Source organism: Hemicordylus capensis, chromosome 3 (assembly GCF_027244095.1).
Source record: "Hemicordylus capensis ecotype Gifberg chromosome 3, rHemCap1.1.pri, whole genome shotgun sequence".
NCBI lineage: Eukaryota > Metazoa > Chordata > Lepidosauria > Squamata > Cordylidae > Hemicordylus > Hemicordylus capensis.
In genome coordinates, this window is record NC_069659.1 from 319,746,027 (window position 1) to 319,761,516 (window position 15,490).

General features: G+C 43.6%; 1 protein-coding gene across 1 annotated transcript in view; it reads right to left on the reverse strand.

Annotated features, from left to right (window-relative positions):
- The window catches only part of ANKUB1 (ankyrin repeat and ubiquitin domain containing 1), a 44,208-nt gene extending 31,402 nt beyond the window's left edge, over positions 1 to 12,806 (reverse strand). The window contains exon 1 of the mRNA XM_053310764.1: positions 12,744 to 12,806. The gene's annotated coding sequence lies outside the window, so the exon portion shown is untranslated. The remainder of the gene's footprint in view (positions 1 to 12,743) is intronic.
- Between the last annotated feature and the right edge of the window lie 2,684 nt (positions 12,807 to 15,490).

Here is a 15,490-nt window from a genome sequence, read left to right on the forward strand (position 1 = left end):
AAAGAGCATCTGAGCAAGAGAGAGACATAACTTGGTATCATTTTGCCAAGGAGTGCTTGAAGACACTGAATCTAACAAATCTTGGGGTTATAGGTCTTGGAACGTATGTGAGAAGAAGACTGGAAGACCCATTCAACCTTTGCCTTGTCAAGTTGGTACCTTATTTTATTTGTTTGTTTATTTGTTTATTTATTTATCTATTTAACAGACTTCTATACCGCCCAAAACTCACGTCCCACTTATCAACAACAACAAATATAATAAATAAGATGGCTCCTTGTCCCCAAAGGGTTCACAATCTAAAATGAAACATAAGATAAACACCAGCAACAGTCACTAGAGGTACTGTGCTGGGGGTGGATTGGGCCAGTTACTCTCCCCCTGCTAAATAAGGAGAATCACCACATTAAAAAGGTGCCTCTTTGCCCAGTTAGCAGGGTTAGGGTTAGGGATGAAGAAGAATTACAAGGCCTGATGGTAGCAGTTAATTGGGGGAGTAAACAAGCCCTGTCAAAAGTGGGGGACTGGATTTTTGATGGGATCCAGGTTGCCATGGTCAACACAGATTATTAGACTTCTGACAACTATGGAAATGGGGAGCCCAAAGAGCCAATGAGAATCTTGGGCTAAACAGATGAAAACCAATCAAGGGCCTAGGAAGACAAGGGTGACAAGTTTGATTTTTTGTGCTATATAAAAGGACATGTCAGCAAGAAAAGAGGGGGATTTTCTCCCTTTGTTCCCTTATATTTTACCTTTCCCTTCTTGCACATTTCTCCTTTGTTTTCTCTCCTCTTGAACCTTCCCTCTCTCTATCCAAGATGCTTTATCTCTCAGAAATTATTTTATTTTGTTTCCCTTCTCTTCTTCATAACAATCCTTCATCTATGCAATTTATATTCTGATAAACCCACCTATCCACTGAGTAGCTAATTCTTTGTTTAGTTTGTTTTGATTTCTTTTGGAGAAGTCTGAAAACACCTCAAGCTGCAAGAAGGGTAAATATAATGTTTCTTAGGGGTATATGTTAAAAGTTTTAGATTCATTTAGTATAGAAACAGGTTAGGAAACATTGGGGTGGACTCTATTATTCACAACATAACTCTTAATACATCATTCATTATTTACATCATCACTCTTAAACCGCCCTGAGCCATTTTTGGAAGCGTGGCATATAAATCAAATAGATAGATAGATAGATAGATGTAGCTTCAAATGCCACACATTTTATGCTTATTAGAATGTTATAGTTTGTTCATGCTTATATTTGGATGTATCTTTTGCTAAACATTTACCATTCTATATGCCTCAAGTCTTTGAATAAAAAAGTCGCATCACGGCTGGATTACTGTAACGTGCTCTACGCGGGGCTGCCCTTGAAGAATATCTGGAAACTGCAGCTAGTGCAAAATGCGGCAGCTAGGGTTTTATCTGGAGCTGCCTGGTGGGAGCACATCACACTCATTTTGAAAGAGCTGCACTGGCTGCCATTTTTTTCCGGGTCCAATTCAAGGTGCTGATTTTGACCTTTAAAGCCCTTAATGGTTTGGGCCCGGGTTACCTGAGGGACCGCCTGCTCCCAAGGGTTGCTGCCCGCTCAACGTGGTCATCTGAGGGGGCTTTGCTCCAGGTGCCGACAATGAGAGAGGCTCGGTTGTTGTGCACGCAGGACAGGGCCTTCTCTGTTGCTGCCCCCAGACTCTGGAATGCTCTCCCGGTGGCTATTTGCTCCTTGGTCTCCATCACAGCTTTTAGAAAGCATGTTAAATCATGGCTTTTTACCCAGGCTTTTATTTGATTGTCTCTGATGCTGCTCTTTGTACTCTGTATTGCTTTTATGCTTTTTAAAATTTTTAATCAGATTTGTTTTATATTTTTAGCTTAGGATTTTAATTGTGTCTTCTTTACAATCTTGTTTTTAAATTTTGCTGTAAACCGCCTTGGGATTGTTTTCATGAAAGGCTGTATATAAATTTAACAATAAATAAAATAAAATAAAATAAATCAATAAAACACCTACGGAATCAAAAAAGGACCAAATGTGCAGGGCCTAGAGCATCTTCCTTACGTGCTAAGGCTTCAACACCTGGGGCTTTTCATTTAGAAAACATATGACTGAGGGGTTACATGACAGAGTCTAGTATAAAATTATGCATGGTATAGCGAGAGTGGATAGAGACAAATTTTTCTCCCTCTTGTATGAAACTAGAACCCCTGTCCCCAAAGCCTTGGCGGATTCAGGCAGAGGGGGCGTCTGCCTACAGCGGCAAAATTTGAGGAGTTGCAACAGCTCCTCAGATTTTGCCATACCTCTTGGGGCGGCGGTAGCTGCGGGGAGGGGGGGGTGCGAGGGGAAATCCCCCCTTTGTTTCCAAATATCGCTGCTACTGCAGAGGGATGGGGCGTGGTATCAGTGGCTGGCTGCAGGGAGAGGGGCCAGGAGGGAAGAATCCCCCCGCCCGCTTTAACGTTTTAAAGTGCCAGGCGTGGCCACTGGCCCCAGCGGCAGCCGTAACATCCCGCACAGTTTTGTTGCCACTCCTCAGCTTGTGCTGCTGTAGGCAGACGCCTCCTCTGCCTCTGCCTTAATCCACCATTGCCAGCCCCAGCTTGACTGGATGGATCAGAAACAGTGATGTAGTCTTGGTACTGTTGCTCTGCACGTGCCCAGCAGCTGGCAGATAGCAAGGCTTTGACCGACACCATTCCAATCCGAGGAGGAGGCTCTTCACAATGCAGAGCACTTGGGGAGGGTGCTGCAGCTCTATAGTCCTGGAGGTAGCGGGGAGAGGACACAGATAATAAGAACAGCCCTGCTGGATCTAGCCCAGGGCCTCTCTAGTCCGGCATCCTGTTTCGCAGAGTGGCCCACCAGATGTCCCTAGGAAGCCCACAGGTAAGAGGTGAGGGCATGCCCTCTCTCCTGCTGTTGCTCCCCTGCAATTGGTATTCAGAGGCATTTTCAGAGGCATCTTGCCTCTGAGGCTGGAGGTGGCCCTTAGCCATCAGACTTGTAGCCACTGATAGCCCTATCCTCCGTGAACTGAATCCATGATCTGAATATGAGGAGGTTTAACTCGCTTGTGCAGCAGTAATTAAGTCATGCGGACACGGTGAGATGGCCAGCAGCAGAGCCAGAGTATAGCGAGGAGGATGGTGGCAGTGGAGAAGATGGGTTTCTTAGGAAGGGGAGAAGTAGCTGGGGCCTTGTGGACTGTTTCTGCCAGCAGAGGGCGATAAAGCAGATGAGAACCTTTCCCCCCTCTCATTTCCTTCAATGGATCATGATAAATCAAATCTGCTTATCGGTTTATCTGTGCGACTGACACAGCTGGAGTGAAGGTGCTGAGTAGTACTGAGCGGAGCTGCTCCAGGAAGAATTCTTCTTGGAAAGATGAAATGGGAGAGGAGGGTCTTGGACACCTGAACTGAAATGGGTAGGACCGGCCAGTTCTGGCCAGTAATTAATTCTCTTTTTGAGTTCTGACCTGTCATTAATTTGGAGTCCAGATCAATGGTGGAGAGGGCAGCCTTTGTGCACCAGAGATGTCATCAGCACACCAGACCCTAGAGGCCTTGGAGCAGGTTGTGGTTCACAGAGGATGGTCAGGCTGATGTGAAGGTGGGCTGGGTTCCTCCTGGCCTTTCACGGCCAGACAGAATTTGTGGGACATGCAGCTTCATACAAAAGGGCCCTGTAGAATATCACTGTAATTTTTGTAATAAGACCATGCCTACTGCCTCTCACAGAATGAGGAAGAGAGCTGTTCTTGTGGTAGCAAGCACGACTTGTCCCCTTAGCTAAGCAGGGTCAGCCCTGGTTGCATATGAAAGGGAGACTAGAAGTGTGAGCACTGTAAGATATTCCCCTCAGGGGATGGAGACGCTCTGGGAAGAGCTTAAGGTTCCAAGTTCCCTCCCTGGCTTCTTCAAGATAGGGCTGAGAGAGATTCTTGCCTGCAACCTTGGAGAAGCCACTGCCAGTCTGTGTAGACAATACTGAGCTAGATAGACCAATGGCCTGACTCAGTATATAGCAGCTTCCTATGTTCCTGAAAGCTGCCTTCTCTCAGACCACACACACACACACACACACACACACGCAGCCTCTAGCTGTAGTGGGAGAAATATTCTTGTTAGTCTGGGTGACTTATTAAAATCCTCTTTGAAGGTCTGAAATGAATAAAGTATAATGAGAAGAAGTGTGTGAAATGGCACCTTCTTTGCTCATAAAACGAAGTGTGTACGATGCAGTCCCAGCACACAGAAATATTGCCACACACACACATCTGCGGTATGCTTGTTCACTGCCTTGGGTACCCTCTGTAAATTAGTCTGGGCATTTGGCAGATAGACTGGATAGAAATGTTCTATCCTAGTGTTTCCAAGTTTTTTTAAAAAAAAAAAATTCTGCCCCCACCCACTCACTCACCCCTTCCTGCTGATTTGACACATTATTGTGTCAGATGGACGTGTGAACATATCTGAAGACTTTGCAATGTTAGTTTCCCTTCCCCCCCAAAACCCTTCCCATCCTACAATTTTGTTTGTCTTCACAATTATTGCATTTGTTCTGTCATGTTTGTTTGTTTGTTACCTTTATATACCGTCCCATCCAAACTACTCTGGGCAGTGCATAGCAACACAGATAAAACCTGTGAATCAATCCTTTTAAAACAATAATTACAAACAGTTTTAAAAGAGTATAAAACCATTAACAATTAAAACATTTAAAACAGTTTAAAAACCCTGGAAGGCCAGGACAAACAGATAGGTTTTAAGGGCTCTCCTGAAGGCCATTAATGAACTCAAGCGACAGGTTTTTAATGCTAAATCAAAAAAGGAATCTACTTCATTTCCATTAGCCATTGAGCAAAGTAATCCCTTGATGGCTGTGGAATACTGACATTCAGCATCTCAAGAAGATTCCATCCAGAATATATTTCAGAACACATTTCAACATGTGCAGGTGATGTTGATTATTTGCATGCACTGCAGAAGAGGGGTTACTGATATTTCTGTACTAGAAATTGGAATTGTAGAAAAGTTTGGCATTGCAAGCTGAACCTGATGTGACATGTTCCAATAGGAACAGAGTAATGTTTGGGTTTTTTTAATCTTCATGTTTCATATCCAATCCTCATTCCACGCAGTGGCAGTGGCACTTATCTTGCAGAAATTCCCAGAGACTTATATTCAAAATGAAAACGGGTTTTCACCACAGGATGGCCACGTTTACTCAGAAATGTGAACAGTGTGTGTAGAAGTTATCATTTTAAGATGGCACCAAATGTAGCAAAATATCACGTCCTTCCCAAGTAACCAATCTGAATAACATTTTAATTTATACTGTATGTTTATATCACTTTCTGGGTACTAAAAGATTCCGATAATTTCAACCCCTTACCCAGCTTAGCTTTCCTGGGTTGATTCTGTGATTTTGCCTAAAGACAATTGTCGGTTAAATCAACTGTCTCCCAGTTTCCAGAGGCAAAAACAAATACCCCATGAGATTTTAAAAAAGGTTTCATCAAGGGACTCCCTGGCCTGGAAGCTACACTGCTTGAATCTTTCAGCACTTTACACCATCTTGAAAAGAAATCTATTGCTCAAAGGCTTATTCTCTCTGAAGGATAAATTAATTGCAATAGAAACTAAAAGTATTGCATATTTTAGTGAGCAAAGAGTTAATTGCAAGGCAAATATACTGTATATCACTTTCTATAAGGGGATTACTTTTACAAACAAGCAATGAATGAAGAAAGGTGTGAATGAAATGGTTACTAGGATGAGGCTAGAATACAAATTACTGTGGTTATCTGGCCACCCTGTGGCAAAACATTTTTCATTTTGGATACACAGTAATCTGCTGGGAATTTTTGCAAGATATGCATCATGGACATGAATGGGGATTGCACCTGATGCATGAGGATACAAATTCTGATGTGCGAAATGTTCAGATTTGATGCAACAGGGCAAAATGAGACTTTCAATCGCTGAATGCCCCCTAAAAATAATCACCACACTCAGCTCTTTCACACGTGCTTTATATTTGCTCACCACCCTTATCTCATATTCTGGTACCATTTTACTAGTAGTAGTCCTACTCCTACTCCTCCTGCTCCTCCATATGACCTAGTCCCTCATTATGTAACCAGTGTAGTGATGCATTGGTACCATATGCCTAATTAAATCTGGGTATGCAATGACTTCATTGAGGGCACAAACCACTCCCATTGCCCTTATTCTTAATGGAGGACAAGTGGGAATATGTCCTCTTTGCCAAGGTGGTTTCACTGCCTGTCAACACAGCACGGCAATACAGGGAGTGTCAGCCCAGTGCACACACATTAAGAACAAGAGGAATTAGAGGTCTTTGGTTTCTTTGTTTGTTTGTTCGATTTATAGACCACCCTTCCTAAAGTTGCTCAGGGCAGTTTACATAAAAATAAAAAACACATAATGAAACAATTAACATTTAAAAAAAACATTTGAACCAGATTAAAATTAAGATTAAAACTCTAGATATCATTAAAAACCAGGCTAAAAAGTTGAGTCCTTAAGGCTTTCCTGAAGGCCTTCAGAAGATAATCCTTTCATATCTATGGGGAGTGCATTCCACAACCTAGGGGTGACAACGGAGAAGGTCCGATTCCAGGTTGCCACCAGATGAACTGGTGGCACCCAAAGACAGACCCCCTCCTGATTATCTTAATGGGCGGTGGGGATCTTGTAGAGAAAGGTACTCTCTCAGATAACCTGAACCTAAGCCATTCAGGGCTTTAAAGGTAATAACCAGCACTTTGTCCAGAAACATATTGGTGGCCAGTGCAACTGTTTAAGAACTGTTTAAGATACCCCAGAGACCAATCTGCCTGCCCCATTTTGAACTAACTGAAGTTTATGAACTACATACAAAGGCAGTCCTACATAGAGCACACTGCAGTAGTCCAACCCGGAAGTTACCAGCTGGTATACCACTGTTTTCAGGTCATTCTCCTCTAGAAATAGGTGGAGTTGTTGAATCAATTGCAGCTGGTAAAAAGCATTCCTGGCCACAGCCTCAGCATGGCACCTGGGTGAGGCCTGGGCCCAAGAGCACTCCCAAGCTACAATCCTGTTCTATCTAGGGGAGTATAACCTTATCCAGAACAGGAAGTTCTATCCCATCTTGCAGATTGCCACCACCAGCAATTAGCATCTCCATCTTGCTAGGATTCAGCTTCAGTTTATTATCCCTCATCCAGCCCATTACTGCCTGTAGGCAGGCATTTAAAGGGTGAACACCATTTCCTGATATTAATGACAAGGAGAAATAGATTTGGGTGTTATCCGCATATTGATAACACTAAGCACCAAATCTCCTGATGACCTCACCCAGCCGTTTCATGTAAGGCATTGGTGACAGAATGGAGCCCTGAGGGACACCATATAGTAGCTCCCGTTTAGAAGAGCAACTGTCACCAAGCACCACCATCTTAAACCTACATAGAAGCAGAACCACTGTAAAACAGTGCCTCCTATCCCCAAATCCTTCAGGCAATCCAGAAGGATACCATGGTTGATGGTATCAAAAGCTGCTGAGAGATCCAAAAGAACAAGCAGAGTCACACTCCCTCTGTCAATTCCTTGGAGAAGGTCATCTGTCAAGACAACCAAGGCCATCTCAACTCCATAGCCCACCCTAAAGTCAGTTTGAATTGGGTCTACATAATCAGTTTCCTCCAAGACCACTTGGAGCTGGTCAGCCACCACCCTCCCAATCATCTTACCCAACCACGGGAAGTTGGAGATTGGCCTGTAATTATCTATCCCCAGGGGGTCCAGAGAGGTCCTTCTTAAGAAGGGGTCTAACCACTGCCTCCTTCAAACAAGGTGACATCCTGCCCTCCCTCACTAAGTGGTTACTCTGTCACCATGTTGTGAATTCTTATTGGCTGCACAAAGGCAAGCTAAGCCCTATCACTGCCTTCATTCTGAATAGGGGGGAGAGAGAATGTGAGGTTATTCAATTGCTAAGGCAATGGAGTGGTGTTGCCTTTCTTCCCATTTGCCCCCATGTCTCCTTTCATGTCCCCTACAATTTGGTTTAAAAAGCCACTTTTTGAGAAACACATATTCACAAAAAACAAACAAACACAGCCCAGTTAAAAAGGGTACTAAAAGTGTGTGTGTGTGTGGGGGGGTGATACTAAGTGCTAAAAGTCATCAGGTATATGTATTTTGAACTATCATTTGAGTTTGTACCCTTTTGGTTAAAAAAAGAAAGAAAGAATAAAAACCTGTTCACCTGAAACTTTAAATATAGAACATTTGTGAACATTTCTGTAATCAGTCCTCACCCTGACAGCAAAGATCTTCACACATAAAACAGAGCAGATGTTAGCCAACAAACTGAGATACATTTGTGAGAGGGAAATAAAATTGTAGTTTATCCCCACCAGAGAGCACTGATGCTCTATTTTAACATCCAGGTATTTTCAGTATGTAATAGGGGTGTGCATAGACCATTTCCCATTGTTTGGTCTGAATTCGAACCTAACCAGAATCAAATTTGAACCAACTTGAACTGGTTCGAAGTGGTTCGCCCATAGGGAATAATGGGCACCTTGCAATAATTATTGGAATAATTGCAGCAAGTTGAAGATGCAGAATCAATCAGATTGCAGAGCAGACCAGAGCAGTGAGTGAAGCACAAGGCCAGACGTGGAGCTCACGGAAGTCATCAAAAATATGAGAAAAAGGAGAGAGAGGTTTGAATCTCTCTCCTTTTTGCTCCCCCACTGTCAATGGGGACAGAGTTGCCCTGACAACACTTGATTTTGAATGATAACAAGCCAACCAAGAAGAAAGAAGATTGCAAGCCAATCAGAAGGCAGTGGCAGAAAAACAATCAGCAAGGGGAAAACTACAAGATAACAGCCCTCCAAAATAGCACCCAGGGCTGCTCGCTGTAGCCACTCAAATCATCAAACTAGTTCACTCTGAACCAAGTTTGATTTGGGTTGATCTTGAACCGGCCCGTTTTCCTGAAGGGCAGTCTGCTTCATGACTGAGCAGCTCAAACTGGCCCGGTTCACAGTGGACCAGTTCACAACTGAGCTGTTCTGCATATCCTCAGTGTATAAGATCTTAAAATGCATATATATTTCATGGGAAGAACATAACACTTCAAAATACTGGTTGATATTCAAACTAAATTACTCCTATTGAAATTAAGTAGTTCTTTAGAGTGAGTAGTACTATTGAGTAACTTAACTTGGATGTCAGCCACGGTTAATAATTCTTACTTTTTTATTTTTACATTTTATATCCCGCTTTTCCACCAAGGAGCCCAGAGCGGTGTACTACATACTTAAGTTTCTCCTCCCAAGAACCCTGTGAAGTAGGTTAGGATGAGAGAGAAATGACTGGCCCAGAGTCACCCAGCAAGTATCATGGCTGAATGGGGATTTGAACTCGGGTCTCCCCGGTCCTAGTCCACGCTGGCTCTCGTATAATGACATGCATCCACTCAGTAACTTGGTGTATGTATGTGTGTGCACACTGTTGCCAGTTAGCTTGATTCTGGGGTAGCACAGAGAGCACCCCTCTATATTATTCTGGACTGTACTATGCTGTCTGAGGCTACAGGTTCGTAGTCCCCATTATGAACTTTTCACCCTGCCTAGGGCTAGCAAAGGTTCACAGCTGGTTGCTCACTACAAGCTAGAATGGAGTATCGTGCCATTGGAGAAACAGACCCTGTTTCAAAAAAGATAAACCACTCCGGGAAGAAATCCTGCCGCCTTCTCTTTCTGCATGCTTAAATAAAAACAATTCCCCCCTCAGACTGGCAGGACTGCCACAGCTTTGCTGAGAGCCTGCAGGGCTGACAGACACGTGGTAGCGCCAGACCACTGACCCATCACTGGTGGTGGTGGTGTGTATGAGTGTGCGTGCCAGAACTAAAAGGAGCACCAACATCAACTTTTCAAAAAATTAACTATTTACAATACTTACCTCCTAGTATGTGTGCTCCACCACAACCCCCAATTGGGCAGGGGCACCAGTTCATCAGCATCACGAGTGTTGCCAGTGGGGTGCATGCATGCGTGTCTGCACTAGTGGCAGACGGTGATAGCTGCTTTGGCCAGGGTGAGAGTGGGGGTGAGCTCTGAAGAGGTGTTGCAGGAAGGTGAGGGTGGCCATGGGTCACTCACTTACGCTCCACTTCCAGCTTGGAGTAGCCCAGCAGGAGGAGGTTCCCCTTGAGGAACACCGGTTGCTCCACTAAGCCTGAATCCAGGAGTGAGTGATGGGATGCCACCACATCCTTAGCCATGGAGAACATCCTTTCACTCTGAACACTGGTCGGAAGGCACAAGAGGAGGTGCCCGGTAACTGCTGCCAAGTCTGGCCAGACTTGGTGGCATGCTGCCCAGAACTGGACATGATTCATCTCTGGGTTTTCCTCCATTGGGTCCTGTAGGTATGGCAAAATTCTCTGCTGCTCAAGTTTTCCTCCTCCCTTGCTTCCACACAACCGAAAATTGGGAGCACACACAGCTCACAAACCTGGGTAGAACACAGTTTTTGATTGTGTGAAAGACCTCAATGGGTTATCCACAGTTCCAAACAGGAACCCTTCCCAGGCCTGCCCGGTGATGCTGGGACTTGAACCTCAGCATGCCAAGTATGGGCTCAGCCCCTCCACTTTGGATATAAAGTGATATACAGTCCTCTCATTTATCATCCCAATGACCAAGTGAGGAAATGGCTACTTATATTTTTTACAGATGGAGAATTTAAGATCAGCGATTACTGCTTGCCCCTTGACAACCAAAGTATTTTGCCTTTTCTGGGATTAAGTTGTAGATCCTGTAAATCCAAGCACAATACTCTGTTCAGTGGAGCACAATAGATGCTCTTTTCTTAGTAAAAACAAAATTCTCTCCAATATAGACTTTGCCTCCCATAGCTGAATCAGAAAATTCAACAACCATAGAGACATGCCTCTATTTATTCACATCTGTGTAGCAACCAAGTAATAACAGGACAAGCTTTTCCTTGGTGTCAGAGGAAGTACCACCTCCATGGGGATAAAAATTTAATTCATTGTCTAGAACAGGTATTCTCAGTGTTGGGTCCCCAGAAGTTAGTGGACTTCAACTCCCATAATCCCAAGCCCCAGTGGCCTTTGGTTGGGGATTATGGGAGTTGAAGTTCAATAACATCTGGGGACCCAAAGTTGAGAATCCCTGGTCTAGAAGGGTCAGTTTTTGGATTCTTTTTGCAATACCTAATGATGCAAAAATGGGAACTTTCACTGTGCCGAAACATATAATTGGCGCCCTTTGATACTGAATTGGACTGGCTCACAAATGTCTGTTTTTCATTTGATGACTGCAACGTCAAGTGACAAATCAAATGTGCCAGGGTGGTATCATGGTTTGAATTGTTGCAGATTGCTTCTGGTTAGATGACCTCTCGCACCCTAGTATTTAGATTAGCCATATATCAGGAAATTTGTTGTTTAAGGCTTCAGTTTGGAAATTAAATCACATCATGGATTTGTGCTCATGAGGGTATTGTAATGGAAATAATTAAAGATAAGAACTCAAGAGAAAAAGCTTCTACAAAACTACTAGTTTACTTATAGCTTCTAGTACCCCATATATAGGCACAAACAGACAAAGCTCAAGACATCAGAAGATAGCATTGATTACACAGGGCATTTCACAAGAGGCAGTTTCAAGGAGCATAGTTTAAAGAGCATTGTAAAAGTAAAGTTGTGCCCTCGACCCAGAGTCAACTCCTGGCGACCACAGAGCCCCCCACGCAGTGTGAGATGATGCCTTTCAGCACCTTCCTATATTGCTGCCGCCTGATATAGGTGTTTCTCATATTCTGGAAAACATGCCAGCAGGATTTGAACCAGCAACCTCTTGCTTGCTAGGCAAGCATTTACTCACAAATAGTAAAGTAAACAAGAGTCAAGTGAGGAAGTCTCTGAAGGCAACATGAATGTGGATTCGGATCTTTATCTATCTATCTATCTATTTATTCAATTTATATACTGCCCTTCCAAAACGGCTCAGGGCAGTTTACAACAGAATAAAAACAAGTAAAACCAGTTAACAATTAAAATCAAAACTATAAAAACAGAATAAAACCAATTAAACATTCAAACAGCTCAAAACACTGGAGAACCAGGGCAAACATTAAAACAATTAAAACTAATTAAAAAACCTGAAAGGCCAGGCCAAACAGATGGATTTTAAGGGCTCTCTTGAAGGTCACTAAGGATTTAAGATTATGAATTTCTGCTGAGAGTGCATTCCATCGCCTGGGAGCAGCTACAGAGAAGGCCCGCCTCTGAGTCGCCACCAAACGAACCAGTGGAAACTGGAGACAGACCTCCTCAGATGACCTTAACGTGCGGTGGGGATCATGTAAAAGAAGGTGCTTTCTAAGATATCTCGGGCCCAAGCCGTTCAGGGCTTTAAAGGTAATAACCAGCACTTTGTATTTTGCCCAGAAACATATCTTCTCTTTTTAATCCTCAAATTTCTCGTGAGCAAGCAAAAAATGCTAAGAAAATGGTTAACATTCCAGCTTTCCTAACAGACAACTTGTGGTTACGTAAACATTTTCTATTGCTACTCCAATATATAATCAATCATTTTAACTTCCTTCTCTAATTCTTATATTTGAGAAGCAAGAGCAAACTTAGATTAGCTAAAATTGATTAATTAACTTACAAAATCTGCGAACGTCCTGAAATAGAAGCCCGAAGTTTCAGGTGAAGAGGTGATAGGTTCATCAGTTTTCTAGGCTAGCACTGAATCAAATGAAATACGGGGAAATTGGGTGATTTTATTGCAATAACCATGACAGAATGTTACCATGACTACTGCAATGTGCTTTATGTGGGGCTGCCTTTGTACATAGTCTGGAAATTGCAGTTGATACAGAATGCAGCCGTTAGGTTGGTTGCTGGGTCATCTTGGGGAAAGCATATTACTCCTATACTCAAAGAGCTACACTGGCTCCCAATATATTTCTGGGCAAAATACAAGGTGCTGGTTATAACCTAGAAACCCCAAACCGTGTACCCCAACCCAGGGTATTTAAGAGAACGTCTTCTTCTCCATGAACCCCACCCCCCATTGCTGTGGATCCCTGATCTGGAGATGACTGTAAAAGATGTTGCATGACTCCATGCGCTCATTGAGATCACCTGGAGAGGTCCATCTGCAGTTGCCACTGGCTCGTCTGATGGCTAAACAGGGATGGGGCTTCTCTGTTGCTGCTCCAGGACTCTGGAATGCGCTCCCTGTTGAAATAAGAGAGCCTCCCCATCACTGACAACTTTTAAGAAGTCTTTAAAGACTTATTTTTTCACCCAAGCTTTTTAACTGGACTGTGGTTTAAAATTATTTTAAGGTTCTCATTTATAATCTGTTTTATGTTGTTGTTATTCGCCCAGAGATGGAAGTTTGGGGTGGTCTACAGATTAAATAAACAAGCAAGCAAACAAAGAAATACATAAATATCAGGAATAGGAAGACTTGGGTTCAAATCTCCATAAAGTTCACTGGCTGACCTTGGTCCAATCACTCAGCCTAACCTACTTCTCAGGGTTGTTGTGAGAATCAATAAGAGGAAGAACCACCACGCATGCTGCTCTGAGCTCCTTAAAGGTGTTTTTTTTTTTTTTTTTTAAAGCGATTGCCTGAATTAATTGCTGGGCTATCACTGATGTAACAGCATAGACAAAACATTCCTCTCTTGCGATATAAAGTGCTGGTTCTCACCTTTAAAACCCTTCAGGGCTTAGCAACTGCTTACCTTCAGGACCACCTCTCCTGGCCAGTCCTGTCCAGTCCTGTGAGATTTTTTAATTTTATTTATTTAACACATTTATATACCACCCAAAATGCAAGTCTCTGGGCGGTTTACAACACAACAATAAAAACAACAGCTAAAAAGATTAAAACATTACAACAATTAAAATTTAACACATAAAAACTATTAAAAACACAATTAAAACAGTATCTAATTAAAAGCCTGGGTGAACAAATGTGTCTTGACTGCCTTTTTAAAAGTTGGAAGAGATGAGGAGGCTCTTATTTAAGCAGGAAGCGTGTTCCAAAGCCTTGGGGCAGCAGTGGAGAAGTCCTGTCCCCAAGTAGCCACCAGACGAGCCGGTGGCAACTGCAGACAAACCTCTCCTGATTATCTCAATGGGCAGTATGGTTCATAGAGAAGAAGACGTTCTCTTAAATACCCAGGGCCCAAGCTGTTTAGGGCTTTATACAACCAAAACCTTATATTTTGCCCAGAAACTTATCGGCAACCAGTGTAGATCTTTTAAGATAGGAGTGATATCTTTCCGAGATGACCCAGAGACTATCATCTTTCCGAGATGACCAGGAGACCAACCTGGCTGCCGCATTCTGTACCAATTGTAGTTTCCAGACTACACACAAGGGCAGCCCCACATAGAGCTAATTGCAGTAATCCAGTATAGAGGTTACCAGCATATGTACCACTGTTCTGAGGTCATTTATCTCAAGAAATGGACGCAGCTGGCGTATCGGCCAAAGCTGATAGAAGGCACTTCTGGCCACTGCCTCAACCTGGGACACCAGGGAGGCTTGGATCCAGAAGCACCCCCAGACTGCATACCTGTTCCTTCCGGGGAAGTGTGACCCGACCCAGAACATGCAGATCAAACTCATCTCCTGAGTTTTGACCCCACACAATGAGTACCTCCGTCTTATCTGGATTCAGTCTCAGTTTGTCATCCCTCATTCAGCCCATCACTGCTTCCAGGCAGGCATTTAGGGAGTTTATGCCCTCTCCCGATGATGTTGACATGGAGAAGTAGATTTGGGTGTCATCAGCATACTGATAGCACCCTGCACCAAATCTCATGATGCTCTCCCAGCAGTTTCATGTAGATGTTAAACAACATCGAAGACAATACGGAGCCCTGAGGGACACCATACTGAAGATCAGTTTTTGAAGAAAAACAGTCCTCGAGGCACACCATCTGGAATGCCCGGGACGTAGGAGCGGAACCACTGCAAAGCAGTACCTCCCATTCCCAACCCCCTAAGACGCTCCGGAAGGAGACTATGGTTGATAGTATCAAAAGCCGCTGAGAGGTCCAAAAGCACCAACAGATTCACACCTCCTCTGTCAATTCCCAATTGGAGATCATCCATCAGGCCGACAAAGGCAGTCTCCACCACATAGCCCACCCGAAAGCCAGTTTGAAATGGGTCTAGATAATCAGTTTCCTCCAAGACTGTCGATCTGGGAGGCCACCACCCTCTCAATTACCTTGCCCAGCCACGGAAGGTTGGGAAAAGGCCTGTAGTTGCTCAACTCTGAGGGATGCAAGGTAGGCTTCTTCAGAAGTGGTCTAATAATTGCCTCCTTAAGACAAAGAGGCATCTTGCCTTCCCTCAGAGAAGCATTTATAATGTCTACCAGGCCT